Here is a 15,468-nt window from a genome sequence, read left to right as displayed (position 1 = left end):
GTTTTGATTGTTTAATAGTATAGCTGCCAGCTTTGTCCATTCAGGGATATGGTGTCTGTGGCTACATAAGAAATACTCGTCATGATGTTGATATGGGGCTTACAAACCAAGTCAGAAGTGACATGACAAGATCAGTTCTTCATCTCCAACATGGAGCTACCATATTTCTAGTGAAGGAATAAAAACAATTAACTCCTTGGCAAGTTGAGAACAGATTCTGTTTGACCAAGTCAAAGAATATTCAGTTGTCATTCTTCTGCCTGGACACTTGGCTGCCCCAGTAAGCTGGCAGGGTGTTGTCGGCTAAGTAGCAAAATCAGAGTCCTTTTTAATTAATGATTATAGGAGACTAACCACTATGTGATCGTAGCACCCTGGGCTATGCCTGGCATATAGGATGTATTCTGAAGTCTTTTTTTATATATAAAATGTTTTAAATTTTATTTTTGGGAGAGAGAGAGAGAAAGAGAGTTCAGGGGGAGGGGCAGACAGAGAGGAGACAGAGGATCTGCTCTCAGCAGAGAGCCCAATGCAGGGCTCGAACCCATAAACCCTGAGATCATGACCTGAGCCCAGAAGGATGACACTTAACCAGCTGAACCACCCAGACAATCCATAACTATTCTGGAGTCTTAAGATATTTTCTCCCACTATATCAATTACTCTAAACCAGTTCGGTGACTTTTCTTACTGCAAAGTTCTCAATGGAAACTTTATCCAATAGAAACTCTCAAAGATTTATTCCACCTCTAAAAGTAATCTCTGGTTTTATTTCACAATATACATAATTCTGTGAACTATATATAAAGCCAAGTTTTCAATTTTTAATATGTCTTTAAAAAAATAGATCCTAAAAACATAAGTGCAAATTGGTTTGGTTTTTTTTTCCCTTGGGAAAGGTTATGAAAGTACACTCGTTGTTGATATTCTTGGTCTTGTTAGGTATGACTGATGTGTGTATTATCATTCCCTATGGAAGCGTGTTTGCAGAGTATAATAAATAGGATCCAAAAGGATCCATTGCAATGGACACAGCATTTAGGTTTATAGCTGCAAGCTGTGAGCCAGAAACAAAGTTCTTTTTTTTTTTAACTTTATTTATTTAGTTTGAGAGAGAGAGAGTAGGAGAGGGACAGACAGAGAGGGAGAGAGAGAATTGCAAGCAGGTTTCATGCTGACAGCTCAGAGCCTGGAGCCTGCTTCAGATTCTGTGTCTCCCTCTCTCTCTGCCCCTCCCCCACTTGCACTCCATCTCTCTCTGTCTCAAAAATAAATAAACATTAAGGATACAAGTCAGGGTTGGAATCAGTATTGAGATGAACATCAGGGGCAGAGTCATTCTCACGTGAGAATGAAATTCAGATGATGATGAAGGTCAAAGTCAAGTGCAGGGTAAAGGCAATGGACTGGTTCACGGGAGAGCCATGGGAAGGGGGAGGGTCAATATCAAGTTCATGATGACAGATAAGGTGAGTCTGAGGTTGACGTTCAGGGTTAAGTGTCCAATGCATAGTCATTTTGAGATGGGGGGCGGTTCTGGGTCAGTGTACGTATGTGGGAAAAAAATCAAGTTTGTAAAAAAAAAAAAGACAAAGGTTGTAAACATGGTGAGGGTAGAGGGTAAGGATGCGGGTGAAGTTCAGAAAGCAAGGTCAAATTCAGCATGAGTGCCACAGTAAGTGTGATAGACAGTCAGAATCAGAGAGAAATGATGGTTATCAGAGTAAGTGTGGGTGTACATTTTAAGAAAAGGGTCAGTTTAACAGCCAGGTTGCATCTCAAGGTAAGAGTCAGAATCATGCTTAAGGTGAAGGGGAAGGTTAGAGTTGGGTAACTTTCAGGGTCAAGTTCAGGTCAGGATCAACTTAAGGGTAATATACAGGGTAAATCACAGTCAGAGTAGGGTGGCTGTTGGGTACAGGCCAGGTTCAGGGTGGGGATAAGAATCAGGGTTAGGGTAAAGGTCTGGTTCAGGGTGAAAATCAGGGAGATTCACCCTGAGGTGAAGATCAGGGTTGCATTCATATGAGAGTCAGGGTGATTTCAGATTCAGATTCAGGGTAAGGTTCAGGGTGAAAGTTAAATCAGATTAAGGGAAAGAGTGAGGATCCTGGTGTGGGTCAGCATTGTCTGAGGGTGAAGATTTGGTGAAGATTAGGATGAAGCTCTATGCAGAGTAGGTTTCAGGACAGGGTCAAAGACAAAGATGTATAAAGGTTAAGAACACTTCAAAGCCAAGTTTAGGATGTTAACCTGGGATTAAATCAGGGCCAGTATTGAGATTAGGTTAAAGGTCAATTTCAGGGTAACCTCTCATGAGTGGGGAAATCAGATAGTACCAGGATGACAATCAGAGTCTGTTTGAAGGGTGAGGCCTTTTAAAGAGCGAATAAGAGGATATGGACAAGGTAAGGTCAATTTCAGAATCTGATTCAGGCTCAGTATCAGAATGATAGTTAGGGTCAGAGTCAGTTTGAGAATAGGGGTAAGGTCAGGCTCAGCATCAGGTTCAAAGCCAGAGTCTGCAAAAAGGGTCTGCATGAATGCCAGGGTAAGCATAAAGGTCATAGGCAGAACCATTGCTAGAGAAGAAGTGAGGAATAGGACCTAGTGAGATTCCGGGTCAATGTCATAGTTAGGGTGAAGGTCAGAGTGAGAACATGTTCAGGCTAAGGGGCATGCTAAGGATAAAGTTGAGTGTCAAGGTCAGTATCAGGGTGACAGGTCAACTGAAGTTCTAGATCTATTTCATGAAAAGGGTCAGTGTGAGAGGAAGAATCAGAGTCAAGATTAATGTGAGCATTAGGACCTGAGTGTCAGGATCAGAGTCAGGGTCAAGGTAAGGGTAGAGCAACATTCAGGCTCTGTACTGTGTGACTGTGAAGTTAAAGGTTTAACTCAGGCTTACTGTCAGGGTTAGTTGAATGTTGGAGTCAGGTTTACAGTCTGTGTGAACGTATATGTTTTTTTGGGATCAGGGCAAGGGTCAGTCATGGTGAGAGTCAGCATGATGATCATGGAGTGAAGATAAGAGTTAGAGAGAGGGTGAGGTATAGAGTAATAAGTCAGAGAAAGTATAAGAGTGAGTGTCAGATTCAAGGTTAGGGTCTGCATAAATATCAGAGTCTAGGTGAGGGAGATAGTGTCTGGTGAAGGTCAAAGTCAGGTTAGGGGTCAGGTTGAAGTTAAATTTTAGAAAAGGGGTAAGGATGAGGGTTAAGGCAAGGTCAGGGTAAAAGTCATGTTAGGATTAGTTTTGGGACGAGGGTCATATCAGGATAAGAGTGAGATTAAAGTTGGTTTAAAAGTTCATGGTCAAGGTTAGGATAACAGTAAATATGAATTTGAGAGTTAATGCAAATTTGCAGTGCCTTGTTAAGGATGAGAGTCACAATTAGGTGACAGTCATATTCATAGACATGGTAAACATCAGGCTGAGTGTTGAGTTCAGTTTGAAGATTAGCCTGACCCTGACCATGCCCTAACTTTATCACCTTATTCTGAAAACACCCTCATGCTGACCCTGATCCTAAACTTGGCTGTGAAACTTACCTGACCCTAACCCTCACTGACTTTCACCGTAACATTAGCTCTGACCTTGAACCTCAACCAGATACTGCTGACTATCAAGCTCTTTCCCTGAAATATATACTTACCCTTATCCTGACACTGATGATCACCCTCTATCTAAACCTAACCCTAGCCATGTCTATCACCTGACCTTGACCCTTATTCTGATCCTCATGCTTAGACCTGACCCTCATCATGAATCTGACTCTGATCTTCTCCTTGAATTTCAGGCTCAAAGTCACCATTTCTATAACCTTAACCCTTACCCTCACAAAAACACTAATGCAGAATCCCCCCCTTATCTCACAGTGACCCCATCCTGTACTTGACACTGACCCTGATCTTCAACCTCACATTGACCTTGTCTCTAAATAATAAAATGACATTGACACTCATGACTCTGGCCCTCCTTTCCCTAACTCAGACAATCACTTTCACCCTACATCTGAGTTTGACCTCCATCCAAGTCTGAAACCTACCTTCATGCTGACCTTGATTATATTGCTCACTCTGACAATGATTCCAGCTATTATCCTTAACCTGAAACTAACCCTAACCCTGATCCTCCCTAGTACCTTCCCTGTCCCTCAACCTGATATTGATCTAACCCTGAAGCTGATTCTGAGACTTATCCTAACCCTGACCCTTTTTACTGACCCCTTACAATGACCCTGACTCTTACTAGAACTCAACTTGATGGTGACCATTATATTAAGCCTGACCCTGAAATTCACCATGGCCTAACCCTAACATCCTCACCCTTATCCTGACCTTGTTCCTCACTGTGTCCCTAATGCCTATCCTTAGAATAACCTTTACTCTGAATCTGAATCTGATACTCTCTGTGCACCTGACCTTCCCAGTGATCCTCACAATTATCTCAATTACTTCACATGACCTTGATCCTAACCTAGAACTTTACTATCTATCACATTCATTCAGGCCTTACACTTGGGCTTAAAACTCACTTGATCCTCATTCTCACCCTGATCCTATTCCTTTCCACTGTCCTGACACTGACCGCTGCATACACCCTCACCTTCATTCTTACCTTTATTAGTCCCTGACTCTACATTTGACCCTGAACCTTAAACTCAGCTTGAGCTTTTACTTATTTTAGTCTTTTTCCTTGAACTTCATCTTAATCATGACCCTCACTTTGCCCAGTTGCTAATCTTGAAACTGACCCTCACCCTTACCCTGCTGCTAACACTCTTGCTTTTACAATGGCACATTTTGACACTGACCCTTACGTTCATTCTCCCTTCACTCTGACCCTCATTGAACCTCTTCCTGATTGTGATTCTTACTTTGACTGTCATCTGAACCTGATCATTACCCTAATCTTGACCCTCATTCTGAGCTGACTTGACACTGATTCTCAACATGAACCTTCCCCTTATCATGATCTGACCTTTACCTTGACCATGACCATGCATCAGACCCTCACCCTGACTCTCACCTTTACCCTCTCCAACACCTCAGGCTCAATCTGACTCTAATCCTGACATTGCCCTGACATTGTCTCTGACCTCTTCACCCCTTGTACCTTACTTGACTGATATTCAACCTGACCCTGATCCTAACCAATACCAGATCTTGGCCCTGATGTTGACCCTCACCCTGCATCTGACCCTCACCCTACCTTGACTCTGATCATGACTTCTTCTGACCCTGACTCTGATTATACCTTGACTCTTACCTCTTGTTGATACTGAAAATGACTCTGACCCTCACCTTGACTCTCTCCTAAACATTGACTCAATATTTTCACCTTAATCTTATACTCACTTTGTTCCTGAAACTGAAGTAATCCTTACCGATAATTTGACTCTTACTTGGCCCTCACTCTGACCCTGACTCTTACAATGACACTAAAAGTAACCGTGGTTCTTACATGACTCTATCTCTTGGATACCCACCATGATAGTATACACATTCTTACCCTGACTGACATTACTTTCACTCTGACACTAACCCTGACACTGTACCTGACTATCCCTTGACCCTCACTCTGATAACATACCCTTCACTGACTGTGATCCTTATTTTGATCCAGACACACTTTAACCCTGATCTTGACCCTTATTGTGACTATGAAGCTCATGTTCAATACGACACTGACCCTTGATGATCATCCTCCACCTGTCCATTACTTTCTCCCCACCACAAAGCTTGGTCCCTATTCTTATCAATATCCTCACCTTGATCTGAAACCTACCCTATCCAGCTTGATACTTCCTATTGTCATGAAACACTGGATCAATATCCAGTATTGATACTGACTCTGATACTGACCCTGACCTCTGGCTTTCACATGAGACTGGTCATTACCAAGATGAGTCTGAATATGAAATCTCATGCCCTTATACTCTAGTTTCATCTAGATTCTTTAGTAACTCATGCTAAGAATGTACTGTTGAGAATTTTGTATACTTGTGAACTTATTTACACTTGTACTGCATGTTTTCAAATATGCTGCACTGATTTCTATTCATATGGTCCACCTCAAAGTAAGAAAGTAGAGTTGAGGAAAATGTGTGGTTCTCATTGATTTACTTCATGTAAAGCATGGGTTCAATACTACCAGTTAATTCTAACTGCCTGGGTGGCTCAGTGGGTTAAGTGTCTGACTTTGGATTTGGGCCCCCATCGGGCTTTGTGCTGACAGTTCAAAGCCTGTAGGCTGCTTCGGATTCTGTGTCTCCTTCTCTCTTTCTCTGCCCCTTTCCCACTTGCGCTCGCTCACGCGTGTGCTCTCTCTCTCAAAAATAAGCATAAAAAAACCAGAATTCTCTTAAGGGGTACCTGGCTGGCTCAGTCAGTAGAGTATGCAGCTATTGATCTTGATGATCAATTGCTCAGTTCTGAACTTGATTTCTTCTTTGCCCCTTACCTGTAACACATATGTACAATTTTCAACTGTATTGGCTTTAATGTGCAATGAGAAGTTAGCATAAGAATAGCATGTAAATACAAGCTCGTTTTCACATATATGGCATAGATTTACCCTCACCTTGTTGAAACTCCTAGGAAGACCGAGGACTTGAGAGGAAGCATGTTTCTGAGTTTGGGGATTTTTCTTCTCATAGAAATTATGCATATGTCTCAATTTACACAAATAAGAAGTAGCATTGCAAACAATTGATATTCATCCAAACTGGCTCAGCCTCTGACATCCCTTTCTTTTTTTTAAAATTTTTTAAATGTCTTTCATTTATTTTTGAGAGACAGAGACAGTATGAATGGGGAGGGGGAGGGTCAGAGAGAGAGGGAGACACAGAATCTGAAGCAGGCTCCAGGCTCTGAGCTAGCTGTCAGCACAGAGCCCAACGCGGGGCTCGAACCCATGAACTGTGAGATCATGACCTGAGCTGAAGTCAGACACCCAACCTTCCGAGCCACCCAGGCGCCCCTCTGACGTCCCTTTCATAGAAAAGCATTTATTGCTCCTTAAACTGAAATAAGCCTAAAGATACCAAAACACGTTCATTTCAAAGACACATTCTTACTTGCAGAAAAAAAGAGGACATAAAACACTGTTTACCAACTGTAATTTTAATTGACTCCCTTCTTTCTTAAAATATCAGTGAATTAAAATATGCAAATGCCTCTGGATGATACCACATGTGTGTTTGTACTTACCTCCTCAAGATGTTTAATTGATGTGAGATAATGGTCTTAAAAAATTATCTCGAGGGTTTTTAACTTTTTGTCCTCTAGGTGTCACTCATGTCTACAGAAAAAGAAAAGAATGATTTCTTTAATTAAAGATAATTAATACAGATAGTCGATGATAGGGGGTACAAATTATGGACAGCTTCTGCTTGATTTTCTACTTCTTTATTTTAGAAAGTTGCTGGAGTGCATTCACATTGTAAATTTAAAATGATATATATTGTTTTATTTAATATACTGACAAACTATACTTTAAATTTTTATACTTAAAAACTTTATTTTATTTATTTTATTAATTTGAGAGAGAGAGAGGAGTGTGTGTGAGTTGGGGAGAAGGGTAGAGGGAGAGAGAGGGAATTTTAAGCAGGCTCCATGCTGTGCATTCGATCCCACGATCCTGAGATCGTGACCTGAGCCAAAAGCAAGAGTTGGATGCTCAACTGACTGAATCACCCAGGTGCCCCCAAAACTTTAAATTATTAGGTATGTGTTGGTGTATCCACAAAGTACACAATCATAGAATTGGCCCCACTTTCTAATAACACTCAATCTAGAGCAAACACTCATTTCTTTAGGCCTTTCTAAAATTACCCAAGTAAAGACCAAACTCTATAGAGGTACTTTCTAACACACTCTTGCTGAGACCCCCAGTGGTTCCCAGTGGGTGCATTCTCTCCCAGTGCAACCAGCCTCAAGGCCAATTTATTCCATCACAGGTATGTTCCCAGAATTTGGCTCAAAGGCACAAGTCAAATGCACACATAAGCACAGAACCTGTGGAGTCAGCTTGTTCAGGCTTAGAATACCTCATTTTTATCTTATCAAAATTTTAAAATAATAAAAGTTGGATGGTTTTAAAATTTCTCTTCTCTGGGTGACTTTTCTGTCTATAGAAAAAGGAGAGTTGATTAACTACAGGTCCTAATTAATATAAATGTTTTTTGTACTAGATGCAAGGATTGCATAGATGCACAGGCTTATGCATAGAATTATTGTATTTAATTTTTTTCAATGCTTATTTATTTTTAAGAGAGAGAGAGAGAGAGAGAGAGAGAGAGAGAGAGAGAGAGACCCTGAGAAGGGAAGAGGCAGCGAGAGAGGGAGACACAAAATTTGAAGCTGGTTCAAGGCTCCGAGCACAGAGCCTGACATGGGGCTCTCAAACTCATGAACTATGAGATCATGACCTCAGCCAAACTTGGAAGCCCAACAGACTGAGTCACCCAGACATCCAAGGATAATTGTATTTTTAAATTAATTCATTAATTTTTAAATTTACATCCAAGTTAGTTAGCATATAGTGCAATAATGACTTCAGGAGTAGATTCCTTAATGGCCCTTACCCATTTAGCCCATCCCCAACACCCACAGCCCCTCCAGGAACCCTCTGTTCTCTGTATTTAAGAGTCTCTTATGTTTTGTCCCCCTCCCTGTTTTTATATTATTTTTGCTTCCCTTCTCTTATGTTTATGTTTTTATCTTAAATTCCTCATATGATTGAAGTCAGATGATATTTGTCTTTCTCAGACTGACTAATTTAGCTTAGCATAGTATCCTCTAGGTTCATCCACATAGTAGCAAATGGCAAGATTTCACTCTTTTTGACTGCCGAGTAATACTCTCTCTATATGTCACATCTTTATCCATTTATCCATTGATGGACATTTGGGATCTTCCCATACATTGACTACTGTCGATAGTGCTGCTATAAACATTGGGGTGCCTGTGCCCCTTTGAAACAGCCCATGTGTATCCCTTGGATAAATACCTAGTAGTGCAATTGCTGGGTCATAGGGTAGTTTTATTTTTAATTTTTTTAGTAACCTCCATACTGTTTTACAGAGTGGCTGCACCAGTTTGCATTCCCACCAGCAATGAAAAGAGATCCTCTTTGGGGAGCCTGGGTGGCTCAGTTGGTTGAGCCTCTGACTTTGGCTCAGGTCATGATCTCACTCACGTTCATGGTTCGAGCACCGCATCAGGCTCTGTGCTGATAAGCTCAGCGCCTGGAGCCTGTTTCCGATTCTGTGTCTCCCTCTCTCTCTGCTCCTCCCCCTCTCATGCTTGTCTCTCTCTGTATCAAAAATAAATAAAAAACATTAAAAGTTAAAAAAAAAAAGAGATCCTCTTTCTCTGCATCCTCGCCAACATCTGTTGTTGCCTGAGTTGTTAATGTTAACCATTCTGACAGGTGTGAGGTGGTGTCTCGTTCTGGTTTTGATTTGTATTTCCAGGCTGATGAGTGATGTTGAGCGTTTTTTCATGTGTTGATTGGCCATCTGGATGTCTTCTTTGGAGAAGTGTCTATTCATGTCTTTTGCCCATTTTTTCACTGGATTATTTGTTTCTTGGGTGTTGAGTTTGATAAATTATTTATAGATTTTGGATAAAACTCTTTATCTGATATGTTGTTTGCAAATATATTCTCCCAGTCCATTAGTTGACTTTTAGTTTTGCCGATTGTTTCCTTCACTGTGCAAAAGCTTTTTATTTTGATGAAGTCCCAATAGTTCATGTTTGCTTTTGTTTTCCTTGCCTCTAGAGACATGTTGAGTAAAAAGTTGCTGCCCCCGAGGTCAAACGTCCATTTTGTGCTTATTTTTGTGTATAGAGTAAGAAAGTGGTCCAGGTTCATTTTCTGCACGTGGCTGCCCAGGTTTCCCAGCACCATTTGTTGAAGAGACTGTCTTAATACCTCTGGATATTCTTTCCTGCTTTGTCAAAGATTAGTTGGCCATACATTTGTGGGTCCATTTCTGGGTTTCCTTTTTAAGATTGCTTTGGCTGTTCAGGGTCTTTTCTGATTCCACACAAATGATAGGACTGTTTGTTGTAGGTCTGTGAAGAATGCTGGTGTTATTTTGATAGGGACTGAAAAATAATTGTATTTAACAGCCAAAATCAGAAACTAAATTATCACCTATTTATGTTTGTATGTGAATGAATTCCTAAATTCATACAAATAATTGCATATCTTGTTTGCTTGAGCAGCACATATACAAATAAATGCATATCAGTAGATCATTTACCAATATTTGTTACATAAATAATGTGCCCAAAGAATAAATTAGGATTTAGGTTTTTCATATGAAAATAACTGAGTTATTTTATGTCCAGATCAATAGAAGTTCCTTTTGTCACCAAATTATTTTGCTTTTTACATACCTTTCAACTATTCTTTTATGACTCCCTTGGATAGCCCTGACCTAATTTGCTTTATTCCTATTCCAAAATGCCCTCAGAGACATCAGTTCACCCTGAAAATACGGACCACATCGCCAGCAGATGGAGACTCCGAGCTGGCGCTCTGGGACCAGCTGCCCTCGGTGTCAGCGCGCCTATGGGCCTGGCCAGCGCAATAGCACTTTCTTAAAGTAGCAAGTGAAATCCGATGTTTATCTGAGTTCCGCCACTGCCTCCTGTGTAGTTCTTCCTGTTGAGGAAAGAGAGGAATGCAGCAGACCTCCCCGCTAACCCTTGTGCTTCCGCCGCCGCCGCTGCAGGCGTTCCTGGCGGGTGCTGACGGCTCTTCCTAGCCCTGGCTCTTCCAGAACAGCAATTTGGCAGCCAAAGCATCTGAGAGCATGCTTGATGGTCGGCCAGGCTGCTTTCCCCCACAGGTCAGTAATTGGCGGGGGCAAGGGGATTGCCACGGGCATTCCTTAACGACAGTGAGTGCTGACCGCCCTGAGTTCATGCAGGGGCAACCCCTCCTCTCTGCAAACTTTGCCAACCGTGGTGCTTCCTGCCGGCGAGCATGCGTGGAGGCCTACAAAAATTAAATTGCAAAAGGATGTTGGATGGTGTAAAACTTGCAATCTGTCACTGGGCTATGGGTAAAGGAAGTGAAAAGAAGCAAGCAGAGAGATGTGTTACTGCTTGATCCTTTCCCCCAAGACAGGAATGGGCCTAGGGTTGGACCCCAGGTAGACTATGGGGTCCATCCCCTTGACCCTTTGAGGAAGTTTCATCCCCTGCAAAATAAGGAGAAAACGTGTGTGTTCCAGAAGATTTTCTCTTACAGATTGGAAAGCTCATGATAGTTGGGGTGGTGGGACTTTGAAGACTTTTGAGAGCTTTGTTTAATTTTACTTTTAAGATTCTGTTCTGTCTATAGTTCTTGACAACTCGGAGATGTCAAGGATAGTGAAGTTTCTATGTAAAAGAACTTAATCAAAGTACTATTAAGATTAATGTCTGTGTCATTAGGGAGGTGCCCTTCAGGTATGGGCATAGCTTTCCAGCAAGGTAAAACTTCAGTGCATCCTGGGAATACATGCACGATAAATGGAACAATTTCTGATATATTGCAGAAAGCATTTGGAGGTGTCCATAAGACCTTAGGGCCCTTGGTTCTTGTCCATGACCCACCTGGACTGTTTTATCAGGACTGTGTGGTTGCCAGATCAGGCTTGCTTTGGAAACATCTTTGGCATCCACACCTAAAATGAGGCCACCAGTGTTAGTTGAATATTGTTGCTGATTTATCATTGTTTTATGTGTGGCATCACGAAGAGTTTTTATTAAACTCCGTTTTCAAGTGTTTTGGTATAATTGGCCATCCTGAGATGAAATGAATACCCTACATTGAGTTGGAGACTTCTTTCTGACAGTTACTAACACCCTCCTTGAATTTCTCCAAGACTTGTCTTGTCTGTGTGTTTATAAGGCAGTTATCTGGGTTAATGTCGTTTAACACAGTGGTGAGCCAAAGCATTACTGTGAGATTATTGGTCTTTACCTTTGACCTTTTATTTTTATTATAGCTATTTTCTTAGGTAATAGCAAATTTTCTAAAAGTTCTTTAATGTCCAATTTATATAGGTTTTTCAAGGTTAGAAACACCTTTGTTTCTGAGTGATTCTCACTTTGTGGACTACCTGAAAAGCACATATTCAATCAGTATAAATATTTATACTTTTATTTTTTGTAACCTGGCAACCCCCAGTAAGTAAGAGGATTTATGCTAGTCATCTGAACTGATTTAATTTCTGGAATTTGTCTACGTCTAAAGGGTGACCTTAACTATGTGATAGCATTTTTAACTTTAAATAAATACAATTAGAGGCGCCTGGCTGGCTCAGTTGGTTAAGCATCCCACTACGGCTCAGGTCATGAGCTCACGGTTCATGGGTTCAAGCCCCATGTCAGGCTCTGTGCTGACAGCTCAGAGCCTGGAGCCTAGAGCCGCCTTTGGATGCTGTGTCTCCCTCTCTCTCCCTGCCCCTCCCCCACTCCCCAGCTCTGTCCCTCTCTCTCAAAAATAAATAAACATTAAAATTTTTTGTTTTAAATAGATAAAATTTGATCAAGGGTATCTGAGAGAATCACTAAGAAAATGGTTGAAGAATATGCAAAAACCATGAACATTAATATTAACCAACAATTAATAGCTGGTGATAAAAAGGAACTTCTGATCTGGGCATAAAATAAGTCATTTTACACAAAAGGCTCAAATTCTAATTTTACTCTTTTGGCGCATTACTTCTGTAACAAAGTGTCTGCCTCCAGACATATGTAGATATGTGGGACTTCTGGCTGGTTCAGTCAGCAGAGCATGCAACTCTTGATATTGAGGTTGTAAGTTCAAGCCCCACATTGGCTATTGTGCTTACTTTAAAAAAGACATATATAGATATAAAACATATAGATAACTTAAACTATAGCCTTATTTTTTTTTAGATTTTATTTTTAAGTAACCTCCACATCCAGCATGGGGCTCAAACCCATAACCCCAGTATCCCAGAGTTGCATGTTCCACGGGCTGAGTCAACCAAGCGCCCCTTAAACTATAGCTTCAAAATATAATTGTCAATCTCATACATACACTGATATATCATCTTAAATTTATTATGTGGGTGAACTGCATAACTGTTAAAAATAAACAGAAAATCAAATGTTATACTTAGACCTGTATCTCTCTGTAGTGCTTGTGCCCAGTATAATCAACTATATACACCAAACTCTTTTTTAACCATTTTTTCTTTTTTTCTCTAGACACGAGAGACATCGAGAGTGCAAAAAGTTAAAAACCACCAGGTAATTTTTATGAGCATTTATGTTGCATTAATCAAAAGCTTTGAAGAGCACCTGGCTGACTTAGTTGGTCAACTCTTCATCTTGGGGTTGTGAGTTCAAGCCCCACATTGGGTACAGAGATTATTTAAATAAATAAATAGCTTAAAAAAAAGCTTTGAGAAGGCAGATACAAATTTATATGTATTACTATCCAAAGTCATTTGCATATTTTGCCAACCCACTGGCATTTTAAGAACAAAGAGTTAATTAAAACTATGTTTAGTAAACACTGTATTCTTATCTATTTTTCTCTTTCTAAGAATAATGTGCTTTGAATTGAAATGTATTTTCTGCCCTTGTGTTTATCTTGCTCTGCTCTGAGACACAATAAAGGTTTAGTTTTGAGAGGAAAGTCTGAGATTGAGGTTGTTTATATTAGTATAGATTCTTTTCACTACCAATCCTAGACTCTTCCTCACTTGCTGCACCTTAGAGATGAATGGCACACATTCATCCGTGCCTGTGTTCATCTCCATGTACTTTAAGGAGCACTAAGGACTCTCTTTTGAGAGAAATATTTTGAGATGGAGGCTCTTTGCACTAACACATATTTTTTTCATTTCCACTTATGTTTACCTTCACAGAGATGTATGTACGGCATGACCCGAGAAACCTCAGACACTCACGTTTATCTGCATTCATCGGCACATTCACTGCATTTTCTTCCTGTGAGCTAGAACAAGAGGAATCCAAGCCATATATGTGAAAATGAGGTCAGATTTACACATTGTTCTCTACACAGTGACTTCTTATTGTGAGTTAAAGCAAATATCACTGAAAATCATATTTACATGAACCGACTCACAGTAAAGAAGAAATCAGCCATTCATCTCTACAGAAACTTTTTGTTGACTGCTAAAATTAACCCATACTTTATCTGAGGCAGATCAATTAGAACCACATGTTCTCAATGATACTTTCTTACTTTGAGGTAGATCATACTAAGACAATTAAATGCAGCATGTTTAAAAACATGCTGTACAAGTATAAGCAAGTTCAGAATTATACATGGATTTTAAAAATGTATTCTTATTTATAGTTATAATAAATCTAGCTGGAACTAGCATGCAAATTGTACAAAATTTCATGTATAAACTCAACATGGTAATGCTTAGGTCATTTTTAAAGTCAGAATAAGATAAGAACCTTTATGAGAGTCAGAATCATATTGAGGGTCAGAGAGATAGTCGTAGGGTGAGATTGAGGGTCAGGGTCATGATGACAGTAAGTTTTAGGATCATGTTGGGGTCAGGATCAGTGTTAGGATCAAGATCTGGGTCAAAGTGAGGGTCACCTGTCTGGCTCAGTTGGTGGAGCCTGTGACTCTTGATCTTGGGGTTATGGGTTTGAGCTCCATGTTGGGTGTAGAGATTACTTAAAAATAAAAGCTTAAAAAAATAGATCTGGGTCAGAGTGTATGTTTTGATCAACTTGAGGGCCATGGTCAGTGAAGGGATTATGTCGATATAAGGGAGAAGAGAAGGTCTGGTACAGGGCCAAGTGAGGGTGAATATAGATTTAAGGATCAGTGTCAGGTGATGGTCAGAGTGTGGGTCAGTTTGAGAATATAGGTCACTGTCAGAGTCAGTGAGATTCCATGTGCAGGTCATGTCAAGAGTGAGGATAAACATATAAAAGAAGTTCCAGATCCCAGTGACAATTAGGATCAGGATCAAGGTGAAAGTAAAGATGAAGCTCAAGGTAATAGTCACTGTTTAGGGGAGGGATGGCATGAGGATCTGGGTCAGGGTGAAGATTCTAATCAGATTCACTCTCAGTGTGTGGTAAGAATGAAGTTATGATCAGGATTAGGATCATATTGAGAATCAGGGTCACATAGGGCAAAGGTCAGTTCAGGGTGAGAATAGTATAAGGGTCAAAGTCATGGTGTTGGTTAGTTTCAGTGATGAAGAGGCTCAGGGTCAGGTTGATCATTCAGGACAGTGTAATATTTGAGGAATAAGGAAGTCAGGTACAATGTCAGGGTAACATCAAAGTAAATGTCACATTGAGGATAAGTGTTGTGAAGAAGGTAAATAATGAGCATAAGGATCAGAGTGAGGGTCAGATTCAAAGTCTGATTCAAGTCATAGTCACAATTAAGGATAGACATGGTGAGGGTCAGCATCAGGTCAGCTTCAC

The 15,468-nt window shown here is 40.5% G+C and overlaps 1 long non-coding RNA gene across 2 annotated transcripts in view; it reads left to right on the top strand.

Annotated features, from left to right (window-relative positions):
* Positions 1–15,468, top strand: part of LOC115275220 — a 38,826-nt gene that overhangs the window by 19,804 nt on the left and 3,554 nt on the right. Inside the window, exons 1-3 of one of the 2 annotated variants that reach the window (XR_003901428.1) lie at positions 10,565–10,868; positions 13,246–13,287; positions 13,911–14,039. This is a non-coding gene — a long non-coding RNA (uncharacterized LOC115275220). Of the gene's footprint in view, positions 1–10,564; positions 10,869–13,245; positions 13,288–13,910; positions 14,040–15,468 lie in introns of those variants that run through there. The other variant, XR_003901427.1, reaches the window with a different exon arrangement.

This window comes from Suricata suricatta, chromosome 12, assembly GCF_006229205.1.
Source record: "Suricata suricatta isolate VVHF042 chromosome 12, meerkat_22Aug2017_6uvM2_HiC, whole genome shotgun sequence".
Classification (NCBI taxonomy): domain Eukaryota; kingdom Metazoa; phylum Chordata; class Mammalia; order Carnivora; family Herpestidae; genus Suricata; species Suricata suricatta.
The sequence above is the reverse complement of the archived record's forward strand: the minus strand, read 5'-3'. Positions and strand labels throughout refer to the sequence as shown.